At 31.7% G+C, this 27,581-nt stretch overlaps 1 protein-coding gene across 4 annotated transcripts in view; it reads left to right on the forward strand.

Moving 5' to 3' along the window:
* Positions 1-353: 353 nt before the first annotated feature.
* LOC142357342 (uncharacterized) overlaps positions 354-27,581 on the forward strand; it is a 104,832-nt gene continuing 77,604 nt past the window's right edge. The window contains exons 1-2 of one of the 4 annotated variants that reach the window (XM_075409008.1): positions 997-1,164; positions 15,045-15,315. The gene's annotated coding sequence lies outside the window, so the exon portion shown is untranslated. Of the gene's footprint in view, positions 555-996; positions 2,264-14,989; positions 15,316-27,581 lie in introns of those variants that run through there. The other 3 variants (XM_075409013.1, XM_075408989.1, XM_075409004.1) reach the window with 3 other exon arrangements.

Here is a 27,581-nt window from a genome sequence, read left to right on the forward strand (position 1 = left end):
TCTGATCAAATCCGTCGATTAAGTTTTTGCTTGAAATTTGTCAAATTTACAAATAAATAGTAAAATTATTAAAATAATATTCTTGTTAGGATTGTGGTATTAGTTGATAAGCAATTTTAGGGAGTGGTCATTTTTGTTTGTGGGTATCGTGATTTTATAGAAAAAAGTTTCTTTCGGGAAATTAATTTTAAAAGTGAAGGGCTAGAATTAGGTGGCATGAAATTCAGATCAAACTGGCGTCAAAAATTATTCTTTATCATACATCGGCTAAAATGTCGTGTTGAGCGGTTAAAATGTCTTTTCCCCATTTTCTATCTATCTACACTTATAGTATATTATTATAGCAACAATGAGCGTTTTTCCATACCCCCACTTTTATATAAACTCCCGCTTTCCTCTAATTTCACAGCCATGTTTTTCAACTAGACATCCTTCTGTAGCAACCAACGCAGGAATCAAAAATTTTATACGATACTATACAACGTACATTTTCTTTGCCTGCGTTTACGCTATCTAACTTTATGTATCAAGCCAAGCTACCCTATCCGTACAAGGTATGTATTAGTATATAGGTATATGCATCTTAACCTCTTTCACCCCCGCTTTTCCACTTTCAAATACCAGGAAAATGCATTCGACGCGTATGGAAAAATTATTCACGTTCCCAAAGAAATTTTGCACCGGTGTACCCTCGTGTGATTTAAGCAGCAGCTTACAGCAGTATACTTCATTTATATCTAGTAGTAGTAATAGTATAACTATAGAGTTAAAAACTAACCCGGGTTATAAAACACGTGCAAGAGCAAAAACTTAACCATTTACAATAGGCGGTACAAAATGCCCAAAGAGGAAAAACTGCAAACCCATCATGTAAAGACTTTTTTGACCCCTGAGAGGAGAAATTGGAGGGAAATTTTAGCGTGGCTTTGAAATTTACAGTGGCGTGTAGGGGGAAAATAAGAGACGCATCAGATTTTAAAAAGCAGGCAAAAGACATGAATTGTACGCGTGTTTTGAAAGTATTTTTCCCTCTTTTTCCCGATTTTGTAAACAGGATAGCACAGCCCTTTCTTCCCCCCAATTCTAGCCCATTTTCCCGTACTTGTGCACGCACAACGAAGTTTATCAGCTAGTTCTCTCTCTAACGTTGTGTAATAAAAATTGGTATATTGTTGTTTTGCCTTTCATCATCAAGGAAGCGTGGTTGAAAACAACGCTTTAAAACTTGATCAATTCAAACTACCTTGACTAAAAAATATTTCTTTGATCTTGTCTGATTTGAATATTTCTCTTCGGTTTTCTAAATTGAATTCCGACTCAGAGAGCTATTTCACAAAGAGTGAACTGCACCAAATTATCATATTTTTGAACTTTTTGATTTGTCGGTCCCCTTTTCGCCCTCGATTTTTTTGAGATGTCAAAGAAAGTATCTTTCAATACGCTTCGTTATTTCACTGCAGCTATTTTATTTCTATTATCTATTAGCTAACAGCAATCAAAATATGACTTGAGGTATGATTATTGCATGTATATTATGCCCCCTTTCTGTTCAAAATCAATTACATTTTGTTTTCACCTTTTGTAATCAAATTTCAAAGTAAATGTTTGCATCATAATTGATCCCCTAAACTAGCGAACAGTTTGTTTGTTTGTTTTTTGATTGTTTGTCATTCAGGCAAAAAAATTGGTTTAAGCGCTTTATTTTCGGCGGTGTTTAGAGCGTATTGACTTTAATGTTTGTCTCCATTAAAAATTGCGATTGTTCTTTGAACGTATAAAGGAAAGCGAGCGACGTCTGAGGGTAATTCACGCGGGCACAGCTAGTCATTTATTCGCCCAGTTTTGTTCCCAATTTTGACTTGTGAGCGTACGCATAGCCTTGTTTGCTTGTACAGATCGTCAGTCATAAAAGGGTTTACCATTTAGAGACCATTTCAGAGAATAGTTCACAAATTTCAAACAAACTTCAAACGCTTTTGCTATTTCACTTGCACCATATTCACTTAACCCTAAGGGTTCTGTTCTTTCCTCAATAAACTCTATTAAACATTCTTTACTATTAAAATATTTCAAGGACAAAATTGACTGTCCAAGGAAAAAATCAACAGTGAAAGAGAACCGCAACACCTAACTCCTCTCGAATTGTTTGTAACCCTGTGAGTTAGGGGTAATGTTGAAGTTATAACTTATAATTAATAATTTTGCCTATCATTTACACGCATCAATACACAGACACGAGGAAGATTGTTGAATTTCTACAAAGGTAAAGTACACAGTTATTTTTTCAAAGTTTTTATCGCCTAATTGTCGATTTAAAACAGTAAAAAATGGGGGAGGGGGAGGAGGGGGAGGGGGAGGAGGGGAGGGGGAGGGAGGAGAAATTCAACAGAGAATATTCTTTCGCGCTTAAAAGTTAGTTATAAACTTTATTACCCTTTACGAGTGAGCTGTTATACCCTGATTGAGATACACACCCCCGACCCAGGGTAGCTATTAAATGCACTTTTTCGTGTAAATTTACTGGTACCCTTAATTCTATCACTACTCAGACTTAACGCTTTCTGTGAAATCCAAAGCTGGACCGAGTAATTGATTAATTATAAGAAGTTAGTGTATCTATAAAACACTTGATCAAAATATTATCAATTATGACCTTCATCATGTTCATGAACTTATATATTTATTATTTCTTTACATTGTTCCTATTGTTTTTGATATTGCCATAGTTTTGTGACTCGGGGTTATGGATTTAAATTTTTCAGTTTTTTACATCATTCTTCTCTTTTTGGTTTTAAAAAATCTCATTCACTTAACTACAAAATACCTGAAACAAATACAGCCGATTTTTTTATCGCAATAAACTATAAAACCCCAATAAAAGTTGTTTTTGTAAAGTTTTAGAAGTTGTGTTTGTCAGAAACTTCAGACAAGCTGGATATCGGCGAGAAGTCCAGATTAACAATTGACAAACGTTTACTGGCAAAATATTAATTGATCTAATTTTTCTCTCCATAAAACTCTCAATCTGTTCAACATTTTCATATAAGTGCTATAACTAGGTCTGAACAGATAATAGTTATAAGGCCATAACTCAATGTTAACGTGTCTACTGACACGCGCATAAGCCCATTCAACCCTCAGTCTCTGCTACCCAAATAAACTGGACCCATTTACAATCAGCCAGCAGGCCTCGAAAGCTGAAAAGCGGCAATCCGCAAAGACTTATACGTCACCGGTAATCCCCTAATTCTTGTACCTATCAAACATTTGATCCGTCCCAATCTCAATCCACAAAAATTGCCCAATTAGCATAAATTTTGAACTTTTGAACGCGAAAATATTTTCTCCGACAGTTTGTTATCATACATTTTTCCGCAACTGCTTTCATTATTCACGTTTCATTACACAATCGTTTTTTAAGCTTTCTTAATACAAAATTTTGCGTAATTCCTGAAATAACTGAAAAAAATGGCATATTTCATTATAATGTTATGTTATATTGGGTTTCCGCAAAATTATATACAAAAATGGTCGCTTTATAATTAAGGAAAAAGCCGTTAAAAATCTTTCTTTTAATAAAATCCGAAATAGTTGATGATGAAGTTGTTCTATAACCGAGGCTCCTCAAAAACTTTCTCGATAATTCTGTTAATCAATCGAATTTCTGCTAAGCTACTACTTTTCCATCGGAACTCAAGAGCTTTAATCCTCATAATTTTCCCATTTCATTAAAAATTGTTGTCATTATACAAGTTGCGGGTGGAAATCAATACATGGAAACGAAGATACTTCACCGAATTTTTGTCAGTTTGAACCTGTTTTAAAATCAAAACATTATTGAAACTAGGCTAGTGCAAGGAAAATTTTGTGTTAAATGAATAACAATGGCAAAACTACAAGTCAAATCCTATTGAAAATCTGAATAATTTCTGGTCACTAAAAGAAGTAACTTATCATATAGAAAAAAATGGTGGTTAGTTGGCGTCGTTTTAGTAAATGCTGTCTCTTGAGCGAAGACTTTAAAAAATTCTAAAAGGTATTGCGATCAAAACTTCATTTGGACCAAAGTTTCAGCATTTTCGAATTCGAATTTGAAGAAAATTTGCTCTTTTCATTTCAACAATTCGGAAAACCAAGAAAATTGAGCAAAAAAGACCATAAATTTGCAATGCCTTCATTAAAACTTCTAGCTAAAAAATTCAAATAAAACATCTCAGAACTCAGTTTCGTTTTTTAACATTGAGAAATTTCAAGCTATCATTAATTTGGATCAAAACAAATTTCCAGGTCCTGATTACACCAATGCATGAGCACTCAATGCTGTAAAAAAAAATACAATCAGCTCACATATACAATTTATCTACAATAAATTTTACCAAGCTAGCATTTTCCAACACTTCCAAGCAGGTTTATGTAAACTTTTCACACTAAAAAATCACCAGGAAATTTTGTGCTCTGGTTTATTTGTGCTCTAAAAAGTGAAACTAATTCCCAATTTGTTTGAGCCATCTTGTTAAATTTCGTGAAATAAATTCTCTTTTCCAATCTTTTCTCTCCATTAGGACTTATTGCCTTAATCAACTCTTGTCGTTTTCATGTTTGTCAAGGTACAGTTTTAGAACCTCATCTTTTTAAACGTCAATGGATTCTCAGAACATGTAAAATGTGTTTTGGAGTTGCTATGTTTGCAGATAATACTAGTTATTTTGATTCAAAACAGTAGTAAAATTTTCAAAACAATTTAGGAATTCTTATCAAAGAGAACACTAACTAATCAAAGTTAATGACGTTATTGGCAGACCATAAGCCTTAGGAAGCATCAAAGATATCTTTAGAATGTTGCCAGTGTCCTACAATTTCAATAAAGAATATGAACATTTAAGTTCATAATAAAAAAAAGATTACAAAGAGCGAAATGGGTATAAACTCTGCTATCCTTAAATCATTGAAAAGTGGGGAAACTGTTCTCTCAGAGCTGTAAAAAAAATTTTAAAAAGAACCAAAACAACTTGTTCCGCAGACAACATACGATGGTAATATATCTATTAACAAATGGCGTTTGAGTTCGGTATTATATATTTGCAAAAACCAAACAACTACAGATTGTCGAATATACTGAACATGAAAATAATAATTGCTGATGATGGTTAAGAAAAAAATGTGATCAATTTTTTTCATTTGATTTTTCACCTTTTCCTCCTTAAAAAACCTGAAACATTAACCAGAAAAAGAACCAACGCTAATTTTCCTTCGTTTATGTCTGCAGTTTTAGAAGACAGACAACATTGTTAATCATCTTGGCCGCAGATCAACTGCTTTGAAAATTTTTGCTAACTGACATTCAAGCTAATATGTTGAATAAATCCCAGCAATTTGTACCAAGTAGAAAACATAGTCAACAAAATGGTTTCATTACAGGTTGTAAACCACTTGCTTCAACGATGGGAAAAAGAAGTATTTTTGTAGATTTAATTCTGTGTGTCGATTATTTTGGAAAAACTGCAGGAAAAATAGGAAAAAAAAATTTAATGCAAAATTGTTTTTCAACCAAAATCCAACAACTTTCACCTCACTTACAAAAATTCTAAAATCAATTTTATGGTTACCAAAGGCTCATTTTTTTTATGTTGAAACTAAATCTTGAAAAGTCAAAATGATTGACAAAATATTTATGGAAATATGATTTTTTGCCAGTTGACATCTATAGCTTGATGTGTCTAGTAAATTTCGATGATAATAATGTATTTAATGCAGGTCCATGAATAAGTATTCTTTGGTTGCTTTGATAAAATTCTGCAATAAAGAATAATTGAATATGATTGATTTATACCAAATGAAATTGATTCAACCACAACCCGAGTTAAGGGAATTTTTTTTAAACTTTATAAACAAATTTTTAAAGTTTTGGAAAAAAGATGCATTGTATTTATATAAATTTATAAATTTCGGCAACTTTTTGCATTATTTTGTTAATTTTGATAATTTAATGCAGTAATTTATAAACAGCTTGCAAATTAACGCATTTTTTCTAAACTATATACGAACACCTAGATTAATTTATAATTAAAATTTGTAAAAAAAAAGCAACAATTTGCAAACTACAGCGGACGTTGTGGTTTGAACTGTTTCTGACTTTATAAGCAATTATGGTGCCTCTAAAAAGGAATCTCAAAATAGACCTCAGATAAAAAAATATGTAAATTCAGCATTATAAAACTGACCGGACAATCGATCATACGTAAAAATACTAATAGAATTTCAACATTCTTATAATACACAATCAAAATCGAACAAGTTAATCAGAGGAAAGCAACAAACTTTTCTGGAATTCTGATTTCTGAAAATCCTATGCTGTTTAATATTGGAAAAAAAAGCTCCCAAAAGATATCCCACACTTTCAAGATTAATCAATAACCAACGACAATAATCATCTTGGAAAACGCCCGCGCTATTGAGACCGGAGTACTTTTTTTATCTTTTTTTTCTTTTTAGGACCAGCTCATGAAGATCACCAAAGAAGAACTGTTATAATTTCAGCAAACGTATATAACTTCTAACCGAGCAGTAAATCAGACGAAAGCAACAAACATTCTTGGAATTCTGAAAATCTTATGCTGTTTGATATTGAAAAAAATTGCTCTAAAAAAGTCTCATCATTTCCAGACTAATCGATGACCAACGATAATTTTTCATCTTGGAAAACGCCCGCCCTATTGAGACCGGAGCACTTTTTATCTTTTTTTCTTTTTAGGACCAGCTCATGAAAATCACCAAAGGAATACTATTATAATTTCAGCAAAATTATATAACTTCTAACCGGGCAGTAAATCAGACGAAAGCAACAAACATTCTTGGAATTCTGAAAATTTTATGCTGTTTGATATTGAAAAAAAATGCTCTAAAAAAGTCTCATCCTTTCAAGACTAATCGATGACCAACGATAATTTTTCATCTTGAAAAACGCCCGCCTTATTGAGACGGTAACAATTTTTTAATATTTTTTCTTTATAGCACCAGCTCTTGAAAATCACCAAAGAAATACATTTTTAATTTCAACACTCTTATATAAGATCTAACTGAACAGTAAATCAAACGAAGTCAACAAATACTTTGGTATTCCAAAAATCTTAAGCTGTTTAATATTGAAAGTGTGATGAGCATGATCAAAAACATCAGCAAGCTTACTAAGATCAGTATGGCCAACCTTATTAGAGTGATCAGCGCGATCACTAAGAGTAGCATGACAATTATCATCAATGTGATCAGACGTATCAACTTAATAAATGTTGTCAGCATGATCAATATGCTGAAAATTATGATGACAATGATCAAAATACATACTTACAGTGCAACTAGCATACGTACATACACACATACAATTATACACAAATACATACATACATACATGCATACATACATATATACATACATAAATACACAAATACAAAAACATACATGCATACATACATACATACATACATACACTCAAACATACATACATACATACATACATACATACATACATACATACATACATACATACATACATACATAAATACATAAATACAAAAACATACATACATACATGCATACATACATACATACATACATACATATACACACATACATACATATATACATACATACATACATACATACATACATACATACATACATACGTACATACATACATACATACATACATACATACATACATACATACATACATACATATATACAAACATACATATATACATACATACATACATACATACATACATACATACATACATACATACATACATACATACATACATACATACATGCATTCATACATAAATACATACATACATACATACATACATTCATACATACATACATACATACATACATACATACATACATACATACATACATACATACATACATACATACATACATACATACATACATACATATATACATACATGCATACATACATACATACATACATACATACATACATACATACATACATACATACATACATACATACATACATACATACATACATACATACATACATACATACATACATACATACATACATACAAACATACATACAAACATACAAACATACATACATACATACATGCATACATACATATATACAAACATACATACATACATACATACATACATATATACATACATGCATACATACATACATACATACATACATACATACATACATACATACATACATACATACATACATACATACATACATACATACATACATACATACATACATACATACATACATACATACATACATACATACATACATACATACATACATACATACATACATACATACATACATACATACATACATACATACATACATACATACATACATACATACATACATACATACATACATACATACATACATACATACATACATACATACATACATACATACATACATACATACATACATACATACATACATACATACATACATACATACATACATACATACATACATACATACATACATACATACATACATACATACATACATACATACATACATACATACATACATACATACATACATACATACATACATACATACATACATACATACATACATACGTACAAACATACATACATACATACATACAAACATACATATATACATACATACATACATACATACATACATACATACATACATACATACATACTTACATACAAAAATATATACATACATACATACATTCATACATACATACATACATACATACATACATACATACATACATACATACATACATACATACGTACATACATATATACATACATACATTCATACATACATGCATTCATACATACTTACATATATACATACATACAAATATACAGACTTACATACATACATACATACATACATACATTCATACATACATACATACAAACGTGCATACATACTTGCATACATAATTACATATATACATACAAACATACATACATGCCTACATACATGCATACATACATAAATGTTTAATTTTAAAACAATTTTTATACATGATGGAGCAAAAAATTGACCCTAGCAACCTGTTTTTGAACTCTTGCTATAATCTACTTTCAAATTATATTTGCGACTTTTGCGAAAATTCAGTTGGGAGCAAGTGAACCTGGAAATTGTTGAAAGGAGACAAAAGTTTATTCCACAAATTTATCCATTATCTATTATCCATTATTTTTAGAAATATACAAGTCGTTCGAACAGCTTACAGTACAGGTGAAATGCAAAAAGCCTTCGCTTGAGTTGAAGAAAAATTATAGAAAGCGCTGAAAATCTTTCCATTAAAAATTCATAAATTTTGCATTATTATCTGCCAATTTTAAATGCTTATAAATTATCGATTATTTTCAAAACATTTATAAATATTTATAAATTATCCATTGTTTTTTATTTTTATACTAGCGAAACAATGAAAAAGTACAAACTGCAAAAAATTGAATCAAACTTTGTTCCACTTTGTCTAACCGTGGTTTTTAAACATCGATTTAGCAATCTGTTTGCTTTTTTTTGAAGATTTTTTACTGACACCATCCAAAATGTTGGTTTCAGGCTAAATCAAGGTTCAAACAATGTGAGCTGAAATATGGTTATCCTTGATATTTCATGGCAATTTGTCGAGAGGCTATTTGATTTCAATAGAACCTAGAGATTTAAAAATGAACTTCTTTTTTGTGTTGGGAAACTTTTTGAAGAAATGGAAATCTCGGGTGCTCAGAAACAAATGAAGTGGGTTTCAAATTATTAATATCTCAATAGAGTCCTCAGCTAAGGAGTTGCTAATTGTCTACGTTTTTTTTGTCAAAATTGTGTTTATACAACAAGCAATTTGGTCAAATTGAAACTATAGACATCTAATTGACCCTACTTAACCACAAAAAAAAGTTTTTTTAAAAAAAAAATTAGAATAAATGGTAAGAAATTGTCATTTTAAGTATTTATGATCATTAAAGTCTTTTTTAGAAATTGACTGTGGAAAACAAATCGAGCACTACTTTATATATATTGACGAGTTAAAATTGACGAAATTTCCAAAATTTGCAAAAATAATGTTTCTTTGGAAGTTTAATTGCAAATCGCTTGGTTAGGTGTGTACAAGGGGTTGAGACAAAAAAAGTTGGTTACTTAATTTGGTTCATAAAAAACGGTTTTCTTATAAAATTATAAGTTGAGAAACTGCATGATGCAATTGACAACTTAACACAGAACAAGGCATCGGGTCTTGGATTCCTTACCTCATGGTCTTGACAACCTGCAATTAGAAAAAGTATTTCAAACAAAAAATATTCATATGTCATGAAAAAAGCATATCCATTTTAAAGAACACGCGGTCCAACGGAATCAGAGCAAACTGTCACACCAATTTTTGCTAAAATAAAGGAAATTCTCTTTTACTCTAACAAAAGCTAGATGATGTGGAAGAACATAGTATAAGAAACACCAAAAAAAATTAGATTTCTCTGAATCAGTTTGTCAACTGACCCTGTAAATTCATTAACTGAATCAACACACAAACTAGCAGAGCGAACTAAAACTGCTATTATTATTTCGTATGATCTATCAAAAACCTTTCAGCTAATTTTTTATGAAAAACTATCTCAATACATTTGGAATATTTAAGTTGGGTTTGGGATCAAAAAACTATTAGATTATTTAATCTAATTAAATAATCTTTTCATCTAATGCAAAACCAAGCGTCTATAAGTGAATCAATTTTTCAGATTGGGCTTTTAAAAACCACAAAGTCTCTCAAGAAACAATCTTTTGGCCAATAATCTTTAAACAGTACTTTAAACATTTCCGCGAAAAATGAAAATCTAGGAAATTCTACCAATCGCAGATGACAAATGGGTCATATCTCGCTCCAAAACAGATTGGGACCTTCTTCCAATATCTACAGTATTTAAATGAAAAACTGATGAACTTATGAAATAGAACAAGTTAACATTGAACAGAGATAAAACCGAAATAATTGTTTTATTGGAAATTGAACAGCCACACCTCATATAACTCAAAAAAGGAATATTCTTCCACTAAAAAAAGAAATATCCTTGAACCGAAGATCAGTTGGAGTTATCTCGGTATAATGATTGAAAAGAAGCACAGATAACGGGAAAAATTGCAATTATCGCTAGATCAATTTATTTAGTGATAGATCTGAATCCTTTGAAAGCAAGTCTTCTGATTTTTAAATCACTGGTCCTGTCACGTTTAAGTTTCAGTGCAAATTTTCTCTAATTTCTGTGAACTGCATACCTCCAGAGAAAAAAATACAGATCAATTGTGGTATTAAGATTTGCCCTCAGCGTAAAAATTTTGTTAGCGCAATGGTTCTTCTCATAAAAGATAGAATCTTACTAGCAGAATTCTTTGTGCCGGAAACTTGTCTTCTCAATTTATTTAATTAAGCCTACCAAAGTAAACAGTGAAGTATCCGATAAATTTTTTTCCAAAATTTTGGAAAATCATTTTACGAGAGAAAACTCCCGGACTGGTCTGTTCAAATGTATTTTCGAAAAAAATATATGTCAGTCTAAATGTCAGCCACTGATCAATAAGTAAAAATCGTTCGAGAAAATGAAACCACTTACAAGTTGAAAACCGGAAAGAAAAAAGACATCAAAATACAATTTAGAGAAAAATTTATAAGAGAATTGATCGAATAACGTGACCGTGTTCCATTAGATAGGCAAATACTAGATTTCTGAAGTTATATCTACAACTAGTTTAAGGACCAAATTATCATAAATTTCTTTTTAAGTGCATAGATTTAACCAAACTTTTTGTTAGGCTTCAGAGAAAATGAACATTATTTCAAAGAATAAAAAGTTCAGCTAGTGGTGAACCAGTATTATACATTACTATGATCATTTTAAAGATTATTCCGCATTTCATCACAATTTTAAGGCATAATCAATTTTCACCATTTAATTTTTAAGAGGAACAACCTTTTTTTAAAAGCTAACAGGATGGGGAGACTCGTAAGTCACCGCTTAATTTTTTTGAATAAGTCCTTTATTGGGTTGAACAACAAATTGGAACCTTCTTACAAACATCTACAGTGTTTAAATCAAAAACCAATAAACTCATGAAACAGAATTAGTTACCATTGAACAGAGATAAAACCGAAATAATTGTCTAATTGGAAATTGAACAGCCACACATTAACTAATTCATAGCGGAAATATTCTTTCATTAAAAAAGAAATATCCTTGAATCGAAGATCATTTGGAGTTATCTCGGTATAATGATTGAAAAAAACTCAGATAACGGTAAAAAGTTGCAATTATCGCTAGATCAAATTATTTAGTAAAAGATTTGAATCCTTTGGAAGCAAGTCCTCTGATTTTTAAATCACGTGTCCTGTCACGTTTCAGTTTCAGCGCAAATTTTATCTAATTTCTGTGAACTGCATCTCTCCAGAGAAAAAATATACAGATTAATTGTGGTATTAAGATTTGCCCTAAACGTAAAAATTTTTTTAGCGCATTGGTTCTTCTAATAAGAGATAGAATCTTACCAGCAGTATTTTTGGTGGCGGAAAGTTCTTTTCCCAATTTCTTAATTAAGCCTACCAAAGAAAACAGTGAAGTATCCGATAAAACTTGTTCCAAAATTTTGGGAAATTATGATATGAGAGAAAACTCCCGGACCAGTCTGTTCAAAAGTATTTTCGAAAAAATTATATGTCAGTCTAAGTGTCAGCCATTGATCAATAATTAGAAATAATTCGAGAAAATGGAGCCACTTACAAGTCGAAATCCAAAAAAGAAAAAAGACATCAAAAAACAATTTAGAGAGATATTATTAACAGAATTGATCGAATGACTTGAACGTGTTCCACTAGATAGTCAACAACTAGATTTCTGAAGTTATAGCTACAATTATTTTAGGTACCAAACTATCGTCAATTTTTATTAAAGTGCATATATTTAACCAAACTTTTTGTTAGGGTTTTAAGAAAATGAATATAAATTTCAAAGAATAAAAAGTTCAGCTATTGGTGAACCAGTATTATACTTTAATATGATTATTGTAAAGATTATTCCGCTTTTCATCAACATTTTTAGGGCATAATCAATTTTCACCATTTGATTTTTAAAAGGAACAACCTTTTTTTAAAATCTAACAGGATGGGGAGACTCGTAAGTCACCGCTTAATTTTTATGAATAAGTATTTTATTGGGTTGAACAACAAATTGGATCCTTCTTACAAACATCTACAGTGTTTAAATGAAAAACCAATAAACTTATGAAACAGAATTAGTTTTTATTGAACAGAGATAAAATCGAAATAATTGTTTTACTGGAAATTGAACAGCCACGCAACAAAAAACTCAAAAATGAGATTTCATTTCATTAAAAAAGAAATATCAATTAATCCAAGAACTGTTGGAGTTATCTCGGTATAATGATTGAAAAGAAGCACAGATAACGTTAAAAATTTTCAATTATCGCTAGATCAATTTATTTAGTAATAGATCTTAATCCTTTGAAAGCAAGAACTATGATTTTTAAATCACTTGTCCTGTCACGTTCCAATTTCAGTGTGCCAATTTTCACTAATTTCTGTAAACTGCATCTCTCCAGAGAAAAAAATATATAGATTAATTGTGGTATTAAAATTTGCCCTAAGCGTAAAAATTTTGTTAGCACAATGGATCTTCTAATAAGAGATAGAATCTAACCAGCAGAATTTTTCATGCCGGAATCTTCTCTTCTCATTTTTTTTAAATTAAGCCTACCAAAGAAAACAGTGAAGTATCCGATAAAACGTGTTCCGAAATCTTGGGAATTTATGTTACGAGAGAAAACTCACGGACCGGTCTGTTCAAATGTGTTTTCGAAAAAAATTAACGTCAGTCTAAATGTCAGCCACTGATCAATAATAAGAAATCAATCGAGAAAATGTAGAAATCCAGAAATCCAGAAAGAAAAAAGACATCAAAATACAATTTAGAGAGAAATTAATATCAGAATTGATCGAATAACTTGAACGTGATCCAATAGATAGACAAATACTAGATTTCTGAAGTTATATCTGCAACTAGTTTAAGGACCAAACTATCAGAAATTTTTATTAAAGCGCATAGATTTAACCAAACTTTTTGTTAGGGTTTTGGAACAATGAATATAAATTTCAAAGAATAAAAAGTTCAGCTAATGGTGAACCAGTACTATACATTACTATGATCATTGTAATGTTTATTCCGCATTTCATCACCATTTGTAGGGCATAATCAAATTTCACCATTTGATTTTTAAAAGGAACAACCTTTTTTTAAAAGCTAACAGGATGGGGAGACTCGTAAGTCACCCCTTAGTTTATATGAATAAGCCCTTGATTGGGTTGAAAAACTTTTGATACTTTATGCAGATAATTTTTTGAGAAAAATTTTTTTGTAAAATTTGCGATATATGGCGGTGACGGTCTTTGGCCACTCTAGACTTATTGACGGCTTTTCTTTCTTCTTTGGCAATCCGGGTTACATAAACCGCATTGGTGATTTTAAAAGCCTACCATTGCGAGAGTTAAAATCAAATATAAAAGCTGGCAAATCGTGGAAAAACTTTAGCTTCCTAAGCAAACTATCAAAAACGACAGTTTTTTTCAAAAAAAAACGTTCAAAAACGGCAGTATCCTATAAGACGTGCAAAATGATCATTTCCTAAATTTATCAATCAAAAACGATCATTTCTAAAAGTTTCTGGTGTAAAGGGCTGAAAACCGATCAAAAGTGGTCATTTCCCGCTAAACCTTAACCGTTTTTGATCAGTCTGGTCAACGGGAGAAAATTTGAGTTAAAATTTTATTTCCAAAAAAAGCATTTTTTGGCAATTTTGGACATAAATTTAAACATTCATTCACTGGACATGGTGCAAACTTATCTAGGCACTATAGCTTGAATGTCTCTATCGCATATCCACTTTAATACTTCATATTACTAGACGGTCTTGTGAAATTGATCAGGTGAATATTTAATTGACACAAGCATTTAGCCAATCAATTGCTTTTGCACACCATTAGCTATTTGAGCAACGCAAACAGCATTTTACATTAGCGTATTTTGTTATAGTATTTAACGTTTTTCAGATCTCGCCAACTTCGATTTCAAGTTGATAGTTTAATCTATTCCTAATGTCAATTAGCTGAAACGTCAATGATAAGTGCGCTAAATTGAAATATTTTACAAAATTGCACCGAAATTATCGATTATTGAAGATTCTCAGACATAGAATTGGTAAGTTGAATTGATTAAAGTGAATACAATAATGGTGCTGTTGAACACATTGATTTCATTGAACTGTGATTTTCTTCTCTCGGATAAGCTATATCTCAACAACCTTGACATTGGTGCAGGTTGCCTGCGCTCTGCTGACGTCACGCTGTCTGCTTAACTTTTTTTCAGAACGAAAGCTCAGGTAAGTTGAACCGTATCTTGTTTTGTGAAGAAACTTTTCAAATTGGCGAGATGTATAAGCGTTCTGTGGGAGTTTTCATGACTATGAAACAATTTCATTTTTATTGTAATAGTTTATTTTGATTTTCATTAAAATAAGACAACTGATAATTACTGTAAATTAACACATCATTTTGTTTTCACCTTTTCACTGGTTGAAATTTTCAATGACATTCAGACCGTTTTTGTTTATCCTTTCCTTTTAACGCAAATTTTTTTGCATAAATATTTGTCCACGAATGAAAAATTACGCTAGAGTGATTTTATATACTGAAAACAATATGTTTTACATTTCAATTTCAAAGTTTTCAACCAACAAAATTTTGAGAAAGGATCCTTTCGAAACCCAAAAAATAATGTTGTACAAATATTTCATTATGAAAACAATGGTTAATCAAATTATCTGTAAAATTTTGGTAGAAAATCAACGATTATTATAACACAATTGAAAAAGGAGACTTTACCAAAAAAATTGTTGTTGTCTGACAAAACTTATTTCCTAAAAAGATTAACGGCTACGCTAAAACCATTGCAGGTGACTGTACAACTTCGCAGTATTTAAAAAAACTAACAATGTTGTGTTTTGATTTTAGCTTGCGAAGTAGTTCAAAGAAAACCAAAATTGTACTATAGTACTTTATCGGATAAGCACTAATTATTTAAAAAAAGCCTCGTCGTTTTCGTCAAAGTTGGTTAGTTTTTCTCTCACAATTATTTTGTTGAGCTTAACTTAATTTTTTGAGAAACATCTGTTCTTTTGGCTCCGTGACAGAAAACAATCTGAAAGCGTACGATTAATTTTGTCTCCGTAACAAGAATTTGGTGCACGATTCTTGTCTCTCTTTGAGCAAACTTACATTTTTGTGCAATATTTTTGCAGCCGGAATGGTATATAGTTTTCAGTGTTTATCAGTTTACTCATAGAGAATGCTATTTATATTGCAGTGAAGTTCCTGGGAATCTCAATTCTGTTATATTTTGTACTTTAAAGTCGCATTGCTCATTTTCCTTCACTTTGATTCCATTGAGCTGTGTTGCGATACTTTCAGTTTTTTTTAGACGTCATACAAAGTAGCTTTGACGAGAAAATCATGCTTTAGTTCTTGAACATCAAAAAAATGTCAGAAGAATATTTTGACTATAAGCGTTTTTTATGAAAAGAAAAAATAAATTGACGCTTCTAACAGCCAACAAAGAGAAAAGTGACCCTTAGCAAACGAAGAAAATTGGTTTATTATTGAAGGGCTTCTATCGTCCTTCACATATTTAGTAGCTTTTGAAAAGCTTGATTGTTTTCCTTCTAATAAAATTTGACTGTTTAGTTTGCATGTCAAACGTTCCGTGCTGATTTTTTGCGTTTCTCTTACAGTTTTGCTAATTTCCTGAAAATAAAATATAGCATTAGAGTTTTCGCTTGATGAACTCCATCACTTTTATCTTAAATCTGCTTAACATTACGGAAGCCTTAATTTACTGGAAACATACAACGTACTTTGTTTGCCCTGGTTAAATTCCAAAAAAAAACCCTGTTCAAAATCGGTAATGATCATGTCATATTGTCAGGAAAAAATCAAGTTTTGTCTTGATCGCTTTAGTTCAACAGTTGAAGACCACAGTCGATCGTTTGCATCATCAAACATTGGCACGTCCACTTTTCTTGCCCTGTAATTAGTCATAGCATTGCCGTGGTACGATTGTTAATTTGCTTTTCTGGAAACTATTCCGGAAATTTCAATAGTTTTTTCAGCTAAACTTATTCAATCTTTACTACTTTTTAGAGTAAATCTTTGTATGTTCTCTTGAATTTCAACAAATGTATCAATTTCTTTTATTTTTTCTGATCATCAGTTCGTTTTTTTCTCAAAAGTACTTGATTTTGTTATGGTTACACTTTTCGTCAAATATCAAACTGCTAAAATGAAACACTGGATCATGGATTTCACAGATCGTTTTTCTCCCTTGCGGTTATTAAGGAGAAATCAGTGGTTAATTGATTGCAAGTAAAAGCAACATGGCAATTAGGCCAGCTTGGATCATTAATAATTCAAAAATCTCGTTTAAATCATAAGAACTTTCAAGCCGAACGGCTAAATCGCAAATTTATTCTGCTCTATTTAGTTAACTCAACCAACATGTATCATTTACCGTACAAAACTTGTGGGAGTTTATTGTTGTTCGTACAGCATAATACCTAAGTTGACAAAAAAGTTGTTTATCTTTTTTATCAACTCGGGAAGTCCTACTGCAATTTAGTTATGAAATTTAGATCTCAATATGCTGCATTATTCACTTACAATAGCGACAATTTTTACGGAATAAAAAAAAACGTTTCTTCGAAACCGAACGCTTTTTCAAGATTGTTCCTAAAATTTTATACGCATTTCGACTTTGATTGAAGTTCGATCTTTATAATTCAGTGTTTGTATCAAAATAATTTATGTGCACTTCATTTTTTGTAGCATTTTCTTATTTTATGATTTCATTTCACATTTTTTCAGATTCTTGCAGAAACTTTTGTTCTAAGACGTTAAGTAAGTCGATACTTTTTAGGTCAAATAATTAATTGTAGGAACATGTAAAATCAAATGGTTAACTTTCAAGAGTCATTTTTGTAAGAACTTGAAAGTTTTTGGGAGTAAAATCTGCAAGGCCATGCATCACCTTTTAGAAATCTGCAAGATACTTACATTTTCTTACCAGTTGACCATTTGAATTCGAATCGGGAAAACCAACAAGGCGACTCGGTAATGTGCAATTGCACATAAGGTTCCGAGCCCGCTCATCCACAATTTTGGCATGATTGCCTACCAAATGAGGAACATAGAAAAACCCAAAAATTCAAGTATTTTCAAAAAATTGGTGTATAAACGAAAAGCTAGCCTCCAAAGCTATAACTCAGTGGTGGAGTGAATAATGACGCATTAGATTGATGAGATGCGCAAATATTAAGAAAGCGAGTCAAGACGAACAGCAAAATCAAACAACAACAACAAAAATTAATTTAATCAAAACTTCATGTCCGTTTTAAAACCAAAACTCAATAACCAAGTCAAAATAGCGTCAGATAAAGTTGATATTAAACAAAATAACTTTTAATTCACCAGAAAAGATATTGGACTACTCAATAAAAAGGGTTGCTAAAAATTAGACAAAAAAGAACAAAAACAAGAAAGTTATAAATGTCGCTTATTTTTTTCAAATTAATCAAAGTAATCATAACCATTAGAAACCAACTAAAATATTCCATAGAAGTATGATTACCAATTCATCTATAGAAAGAATTAAGAACTGCCGGTATCCAGTTTTCTATGCAGTTACAAAGAGAACATACAAAAGACAACAAACAAAAATTCAACTAAAACTTGGCAGAAAACGCTTTCGAAACCGTTAAGCCATACTATGGCCATCAAAATATGTTCGATTGCATCTTTCTGCAATGTACTATGTAACTTCTCGTTAATGAAGCGATGTAACAAGTAAAAAAATGCAAAAAATGGTAAATTAAATAACAATTTAAATTTTTTTCGAAAAAGATATTTCCAAAGACATGAACGCCATTAACTACAGAATGAAATAATTAAAAAGAATCGATTATTCTTCCGAAGCACGCCCTTGAGAATTGACATAATCCAGAATATGTCGTACGACTACAAAAAACGTCAAACATGACAAAAATCAAAAATTAACTTACTTTTTTTCCATATCGAAACCAGGAAAGTCAACGAATTCTTTAAAAACATTAGATTGTGTGACACCAATCCCTTTTGAAAAATTCCTCTGACAACAAAGATGTCATATTTGGCTGGTATTTAACCAGACTAGATAACAAACAGACAATTAAAGGAGCAACATTGAGAAGCTACAAAGTGTCTCTTTGTAATTTATAAAACAATTGTTTTCAGAGTCATGAAATCCATCAGCTATTTACTAATATCAGAATAACGGATCATCTATTCTTTCAAGAAAAGCAATTGAAACCGGGTCCTTGTACTGGAATTTTCACGCGACTAAAAGGACAAAGTAAAAGGACAGTTAAAGGCAAAATTTTAAAAATTCAAATAAATTCTCCGAGAAAGTAGTGTTGCAGCCCTTAAACTCATAATCTATATCTTCAAGGATTTTAATATTATCAATTGTGCCTTGTTCTGAAAGCCAATAAGGTGATATACGAACTGTCAATAACGTGATAATGTGACAAAACTAGAAAACGTGAAAAATGGGCAAAGACCTAAAAAAAATTTAAAAATGTAAAATCTAGTAATATCAAAGCCTGAAAAACATAACTTAAGTCGTAAAACAACCCCAACAAAGATTTAATTTGATTTCAATAGAAGGAAGAAGCATTCTTTCATTGCTGAAATTAAGCTACAAGTTGACCAAACTAAGAGAAAAATAGAGGCTAAGCTCTCTAAATCAGTATTTTTAAAAAATCAAATATTTTTAAAAGTCAAAACAACCATAAGCTTTCAAGTAATCAACTAGATAGAACAATGTGGAGCTGTTTGGGAATCCATTTCGACCTATCATTATTGAGCATTGGTTTGAAATGTTCTGTTATTTAATTAATGTTGAAAAGATCGATCTGAATTTTTTTTATTATACCAGTCCAATATTGGTCCAAATCTAACCCTGCTAATGCTGTTTGTCTATTAGGAACACCTAACTATTCAAATGTTCTGGGTATTGATTTTTTGTTAGTTAAAAACTCAAAAATAGATGCTGCGTTTTTGATAATCAACGAAAAAATTTAGCAAAATACGGCAAAATTTGTATTTACAGAGCACTCTCAATGGAATTTAAAGTATAAAAGGCCCATTTTTAGTCTAAAAAGATTGTGGTGGTGGTGTTTGGTTCTGTAGTTCTTGTAAATTTAATCAAACTGGACTAAAGAAACCTATTTCGGGCTGTTTTTAATGAAAAAGTCTTAATTTTGAAATATTTAGCCAAAATTTTTGACAAAAAAATTAATAAAAATAGCCTACAATAAAGTTTTTTTTCTTTACAAACAAAAATCAACAACACTTTTTAAAAAAAAATTACAAATTTTAGCAAAATTGGCGAAGTTTTAGTCAAAAATTTTGGAAAATGTGAATAAAATCTCACCTGAATTCACTCTATTTTCTCAAAATTTAAACCTCGATGACGCCCTCTAAACAACGAAAATTAAAAAAATCTTTTTAAGTCCATATTCTACGCTGGACAAGCGTTCTAATGATACCAGTCTTAACTCTCTACGATGAATATATCGATCGGCCAAAAATGACTGAACAAAAAAACCCATTTGACTATATAGTTCCTTCCCCCTCAAGAGGGGTCGGAACAATGATTTGTCCTTAACAAACACAAGGGAGAAAAATCACTTTTTTCATTTATTTTCATGACCCGGCTCTCCACCTCAGCAATGTCATTTACAAATTTGAATTATTACAAATAATTACAAATATTTACAAATTTGAATTATTTTGTGTTATATTGTTTTAATGGCAATTTAAAAAACGATGGATTTCTCCTTAACAATTTGGCTTTTTAAAAAAACTAATAAAATTGCACTTACGATCGGCTAAAATAACCGTCTGAATTTTGAAGCATTCTGTAAATTCCTTCGCGTGACCTCATCGGGATTATAGAGTTGTTTTCAATTTTGTGCAACTATTTTGCAAAATGCTGCAAAGAACGTGAACGGATAGCCTTAGATGTTGTTTTTTGTAAACTTGATGCTAGTGTTGTTTGTTTTTCCCGCGGGGGAATAGGTAGAGCTTTATATACCACCATGTAAGGAAGCTTTGAAATCAAAAGTTTTTTATACAGCCTTATAGATTTGTATTTGTCCTTCAAATATTTAATTACGATCTTCATTGAAAGACATTCTTTTTTGTTTACCTGGATTTTTATACGGAGTTGTTCGTTAAATCAGGGTGCGACTAATTAGTTGATATGTACACTTAAAATTTCGCCATCTGGGACGCTTATATTTTCCTCTTATTAATTTTTATTTGCTAGTAGTAAGTGTTTGGCTGTCTGCTACAATTAAATGCTCTAAGTTTTGTAAAATTTGATAGCAACAGAGGTACGAATTATCAGGGTCGTTTGTTTTTTTGCCCAAAAAAAACCAGATAATATTTTTCGACCGCAACTCATCACCTCTTCAGTTGAATACATCACATCTTCAGTTGTATAGCAAATAAATAATTATTTTGTTTTCTGTAACGTGACTAATCGAATCACAATATAAGTTATTTTCAAAAACAAAAACTTGATATATTTTTTCAAAGCTTAATTTTAACAAAATTTCCTTTAAAAATATCCTCGACTAAAATTCAAATTTTAGAACAAATGCTTTGCAGAAAATGACAAAAAAGAGCTCATCTCATTGACAATAAGCAAAGCTTTCAAATTATTCTGGAGCAAAAATTTACAGCCCTCTGTTTGGTCGAAAGAAAAAATATAAATAACAATTGTGCTTTCTGTGTGATCGGCTTGCAATGAGCTTCTTTTTTCCTTATAATTCCTTGTGTTTGAGAATACTTTGCTCTTTTTGGTGACTGTGGACAATTTTTAGCGTCTGAATCGTTTACGTGGTACCACCATTGCAACCAAGAATCGCCAGGCCATAATAACTATGTAGTTATGTTTAAATGAGAGCTCATGCTCACAGAGACAGGTTCTCGGAGGCAGTAAAAACTCGAAGCTATAGACCTCCTATGGTATATGTTAAATTCAGTAGTTTATTTCACAGTCCCTGATAGTAACCATAAAAATGTCCACTTGACACTCACCTCCGATTGTTTGCTTGTTAAATAAAACATATAGCGATCAAATGTAATTTTCCGTGATCTTATACATGCTGTTTCCATGAGGTTCCAAAGTTAAAGAGTAGTAACATTGTAACTTCAAACAGGCGGACCCTCTCTTTTGAAGAGTTTTCAACCCATTGTTCATTCATGTCAAGTAATAAAAGCAAAGTTGTTTTTTGCAACCCTGTGTCTGTTTTCTCTCCAAAACCCTTGATCGATAAAATTTTACCTTTATTTTGCCAGTTCGATTTCACCTTCGCGTTATTTTTTGCATTTCGTTTTTTGCATTCCGATTGGTTTGTTAACATTCAGGCCCAGTTGGTTTGTTAGCATTCAATTTTTTACCTGAAACGAAATATAAATTTAATTTTATTCTGCGCTTTCAGAGATCAGTAAATCATAATGAAGATGTCAAACATGTTTGATCTCTTCATGAGGAAGTTTAATCTGAAATTAGATTTTTCGAGTTTTTCAGATTTTCAAACTTTAGTTCGTAATAGGATACAAAATTTCTACCTGTCTTGCTAAAACCGCATTCAGTCTACCCGGGTCGAAGAATTTCGCCAAAATTATGTAATATAAGCGGTAACTGGCTGTGAAAAGTCGCTGCAATTTTCCTACATAATTTTGCGGTGAATGCGTTGAATTCAGCGTTTCTAAGCGTAGGTCTTACATTATTTTGCGTTTCTGAGCGTAGATCTCACCTAATTGTTGCGCTGAATTTAGTGTAGATCTTACAAAAGTTCAACGCTTAGAGCTCTGTTCGAACCACCGACTATGTAAGATTATGTAAGATCAAAGCTAGAAGCAAACGTTAAATATATAAGACGTACGCTTAGAAACACATGCTTTTCTAAAACCTACGCTTAGAAACGCAAATTTAAGTAAGATATATGCTAAACTCAACGCAAATTCCAAGCAAAGTTATGTAAGATCTACGCTTAAAAACCCAAAATTGTATAAGATCTACGCTCAAAAGTAGATCGTACACAAATTCAAAGCATTCACTGCCAACTTTGCATAATATTGCAGTTTTTAGCGCTGACACCTCGGCCCTGACAAATTACCCTACTTGACTTGAAAAAAAAGCTGTTGGTCTTATCAGGACGATTGGTGATTGCATGCTGTTATGCCCTGTAGTTTCTTTAAGATTATTGTTATTAAACTTGATTCCCAAACAAATTAGAGTACGGCTTGTCATAATATGATTATATTGACTTAAGAAAAGCGGTAACATCTATGAAATGCGTAGGAAAAAATATATTCTGTTTGAACAAATTTAAAATTTTGCAAAGCAAAAAGAGTGGTTTTGTAATAAACATGCTTGATTTTATCGGTACTTTAAACAAAGCGCATAGCAAAACTCAATGAAACATCTATGTGTATTTTTCTGATAAAGCTCAATTCTAAGAAGTTAGATTTACAACACTATTTTTGTTGGAGTCAATAAATAACCTGCAATCGAAAAATATTTTAATTTTTACTTTCCACTTTGTTTATACTAATACTTGGAGGAAAACTATGAACATAATGGAGCAGCAAAATAATAATTAGGTTAAGTAGTGTTTTGAACAAACGATAACTGTATTACCGTTTCCATAATTTAACTGCGATTAGCATGAAACTAAGTTTAAATTCAGTTGTCTTTTCAACAAAATTTATTGAAACAATATAAAATTTATTAGAAAAATTGACTTAGTAAATTGACTTTTTTAAACCGTTTGCATTTAATTCAGCAGATAATCAAATTAGTTGTCCTGCAGATTTCTTATTTGACAATTTGTTCACAAAATTTATGTTAAATTTTTTCAAAACTAACATTAGGTCGAGAAATATTGCGCGCGCTCGCATTTTTGCATAACTCTTTGACATTTACAAAAATTTAACTTCCAGATCTCTACAGAGGAGAATGCACTTTGTGAGGCTGACAACCAGCTTCTAACTCCAATTACAGACTTAAAGATGAAACAATTAATGTTTCGACCCGCTTTATTGGGGGAGGAACTATATGCTCAACTGTGTTTTTTTGTTCAGTCATTTTTCGCCCATCAAAATGTTTGTCGTATAGAGTTGTGAATGCTATCTCATAACTTGTGTTACCTAAAATATCAAATCAAAAAGTTTTTTTTCGTTAAATCTTCACTTTTCACACTGACTTTATGCACATTTTTTTGGAGTTTTTTAGAAACTTTTTTAAAGTTTTACACAATAAAATTACAATTTTTTACAATTACGGGTACTGAAGCGATTTTGGCCATTTTTTGTCTCATCGTGCTTTTTATGACTTTAAATTGTTGCGGACGTTGGGCTAACATCCGTTTTTTTGTATATATTTTTTGTCATACTTTTTGTAGTTTTTTTCTGCAATTTTGATTAATTTTGCTAAAAATATGTATGATAAAATTGGTAAAAACTGTTTTTATTCACTCAAATAGGGCTATATTTAGCACTCGTTTGTATAACAGCATTCTGGAACTGACAATTTGCCGACATTGTTAGCGTTCTGGAACTAATAATTTGCCGGCAAACTGCATCGTTTTTTTTGTGTGTTAATTTCAGATTTTCGTTTGCCAAATTACCTATTATGCAATTATTCGAAAAAAAGACAAAGTTTTGTTGGCAGCTGCGTGGACGTAGCAACGCCAATTTTTGTCTCATTGTTGTTTAGTGCGAGGAAAAACGATTCGGAATGTACTCTGACTATATATTTTTTTGAGGAGTTTGGCACTTTTAATTTCAATGTTAGACAAGTCTGTTTTCATTAGAAATATCAAACAACGAGAGATTCTTTTTATTTCCAAACGAAACTTACCAAAATAATGTCTTTCTGAGTAAAGTTGATAGTATTTAGGGCTCTGACGAAGCGTTTTTATATTTTTGCAATGAATTCAAGAGTTTTGCCATCATCTAATGTTCGTTTTGTTGTGTCATTACACAGTGTAATTGATCAAACATCATAATCACTACCTGTTGAGCTAAACAAGTTATCTATTCGTTTAAGTTCAAACCTAATATTTTTTGCTAATTATTTGCTAATTTTGCTAATATAAATCGATAATTAATCCAAAACACCTCATATATTTTTGATACATTGACACTTTTATCAGATTATTTATTTCGGAATTATTTGGAAAAACTATTTGTTACGGCTGATATTAGTAGTGAAAAACTAAAAATATCTTTACGCACGTTCTGGTTCGTTTAAAGCTTTAGAAACTTTTCTTGACTGTAATTTCCTTAGGATTTTCTGCAAAACTTTAAGAAAATAACTTGAATTTCGTAACTCAAAGTCATACAACTTGACTCCAATTACACTAATGCTCGCTCTGTTAGTAATATGTTCACCAGATGACATTTACGAGTGGTAATTAAACATTACATAACTGACATTTACAGTTAAAGGGAGTATTCTGTTCAGGAATTTAATCTGTTTACATAGCAAATTATTAAGTAAATTTGAAAATAACCATATTAAGACAATGATTATGCAGAGAAATTGAACGTTAAACATAGCAAAGTGGCGTCATAATTAAAGGTTCATCAAAAACTAACATAAAACATTTCTGACACAACATTTGACATCAAAGCAATCTTTAAAACAGGAAAACTTAGTGTATTATTCAATTATTAACTAAAGTTTGTTCATAACTGAAATGGAAAGTATGAATTCGCCCAAATATCAAAAGCTGTCAAACTCTTGGCATTGCTCGTGACATTTAGAAAGCGTATTGACACAACGCAACTAATTGATCATATAATTATATGGCAAAAACTAGATGGAATTCGAAAAAGGGAAAATCCGCCGTTCAGGGTAAAGTTGCAAAGTCGATGAACGAAATGAGCATCGAGACTATCACCAATGGTTAGAGTATCAAGTGAAAAGTATGCCCAACCCCCCCCCCCCCCTTTCAGGGTCCTAAATCCAAGTCCCTAGGAGTTAGCGCACTTCAAAAGTACAGCACTTTTTCAAGGTCACCCGACTATCGGAAACAAAAGTTGTGACCTTGAGATGAAAACTATTGAAACTGAAAGCACTGCATAAAGGAATGAGAATACATATGAGAAATATACACCAGTGACCTTGACGGTCTTGCACCAAGGTTAAATATTATTTTTTCCAACTTTTTAGTATGTTTTTACATTAGTTCTAATATAAATTTCAACATTGATCGAACTTGACCCAATTCCGTCGCTCTAGCAACTGAGAATTGCCGGTAGAGGGCATAGCTATATACTCATTATAAAACGATCTAATAATTTGATATGAAAAAAATTAAAGTATTAGTTTTGACCGCAACATAGCCGGCCCAGTTTTTGGTCACAAATCCAAAAATAACATCACTTGCGGTCACAATTTACAGTGATCAACTTCACAATAGGTCTTTTGTAGCTACCCGTTGCAGTTTTTACTAGCGCTGATCTGGCTATTTGGTCGTCACTCTTGTGAACTTCTTGAATTCTTCCTAACGGAAAGTTGAATGGATGCACATTCTTATCGACTATCCAAACCAGGTCACCAGTTTTTGGCTCGATAAGTTCCTCCTTGGCCCACTTCGTCCTCTGCTGTAGTTTTGGCAAATACTCAGACATCCAACGGTTCCATACGGCAACTAGGATGCTATGTTGACCTCTGAACAGCTTTCTGTAACTCGCAGTAGTTCCCGAAAACAACGCATTTGGCCAATTAATGCTAATTTGACCTATCAGAAAGTGGTTTGGTGTCAGTGGCTGTAAATCGGTGACATCTTTACTAACATCCGTAAGTGGTCGGTTGTTCATTAACTGCTCAACTACACAGAGTACTGTGCGAAGTCTGTCTTCAGTTAAGCTCTGTTTGCCGAGAACATTGTACAAAGCTTTCTTGCAAGATTTCACAAGACGTTCCCATACACCTCCAAAGTGAGGAGCTGCAGGCAGGTTGAAAGTCCACTTGATGCTCTCCTCTGCCAGTCTATTTGCTATTTCGTCTTTCCTGAGCTCCTGGAAGGCTTCTTTGAACTCTCTAGCCGCTCCAACAAAATTTGTTCCATTGTCAGAGATTATTGACTGAGGTTGACCTCTTCTTGCAATGAACCTATGAACAGCACCAATGCAAGCTTCAGTATCCAAGCTGTCAACCAGCTCCAGATGAACAGCTCTAACACTCAAGCAGGTAAAGAGACACACCCATTTCTTCATGGTATGTCTGAACATCTTTACTTCAAACGGTCCGAAATAATCGACACCGGTACTTGTGAATGGTCGGACATTATT

The sequence above is a fragment of the Convolutriloba macropyga genome, chromosome 2 (genome assembly GCF_964194025.1).
Source record: "Convolutriloba macropyga chromosome 2, txConMacr16.3, whole genome shotgun sequence".
Taxonomy (NCBI): domain Eukaryota; kingdom Metazoa; phylum Xenacoelomorpha; order Acoela; family Convolutidae; genus Convolutriloba; species Convolutriloba macropyga.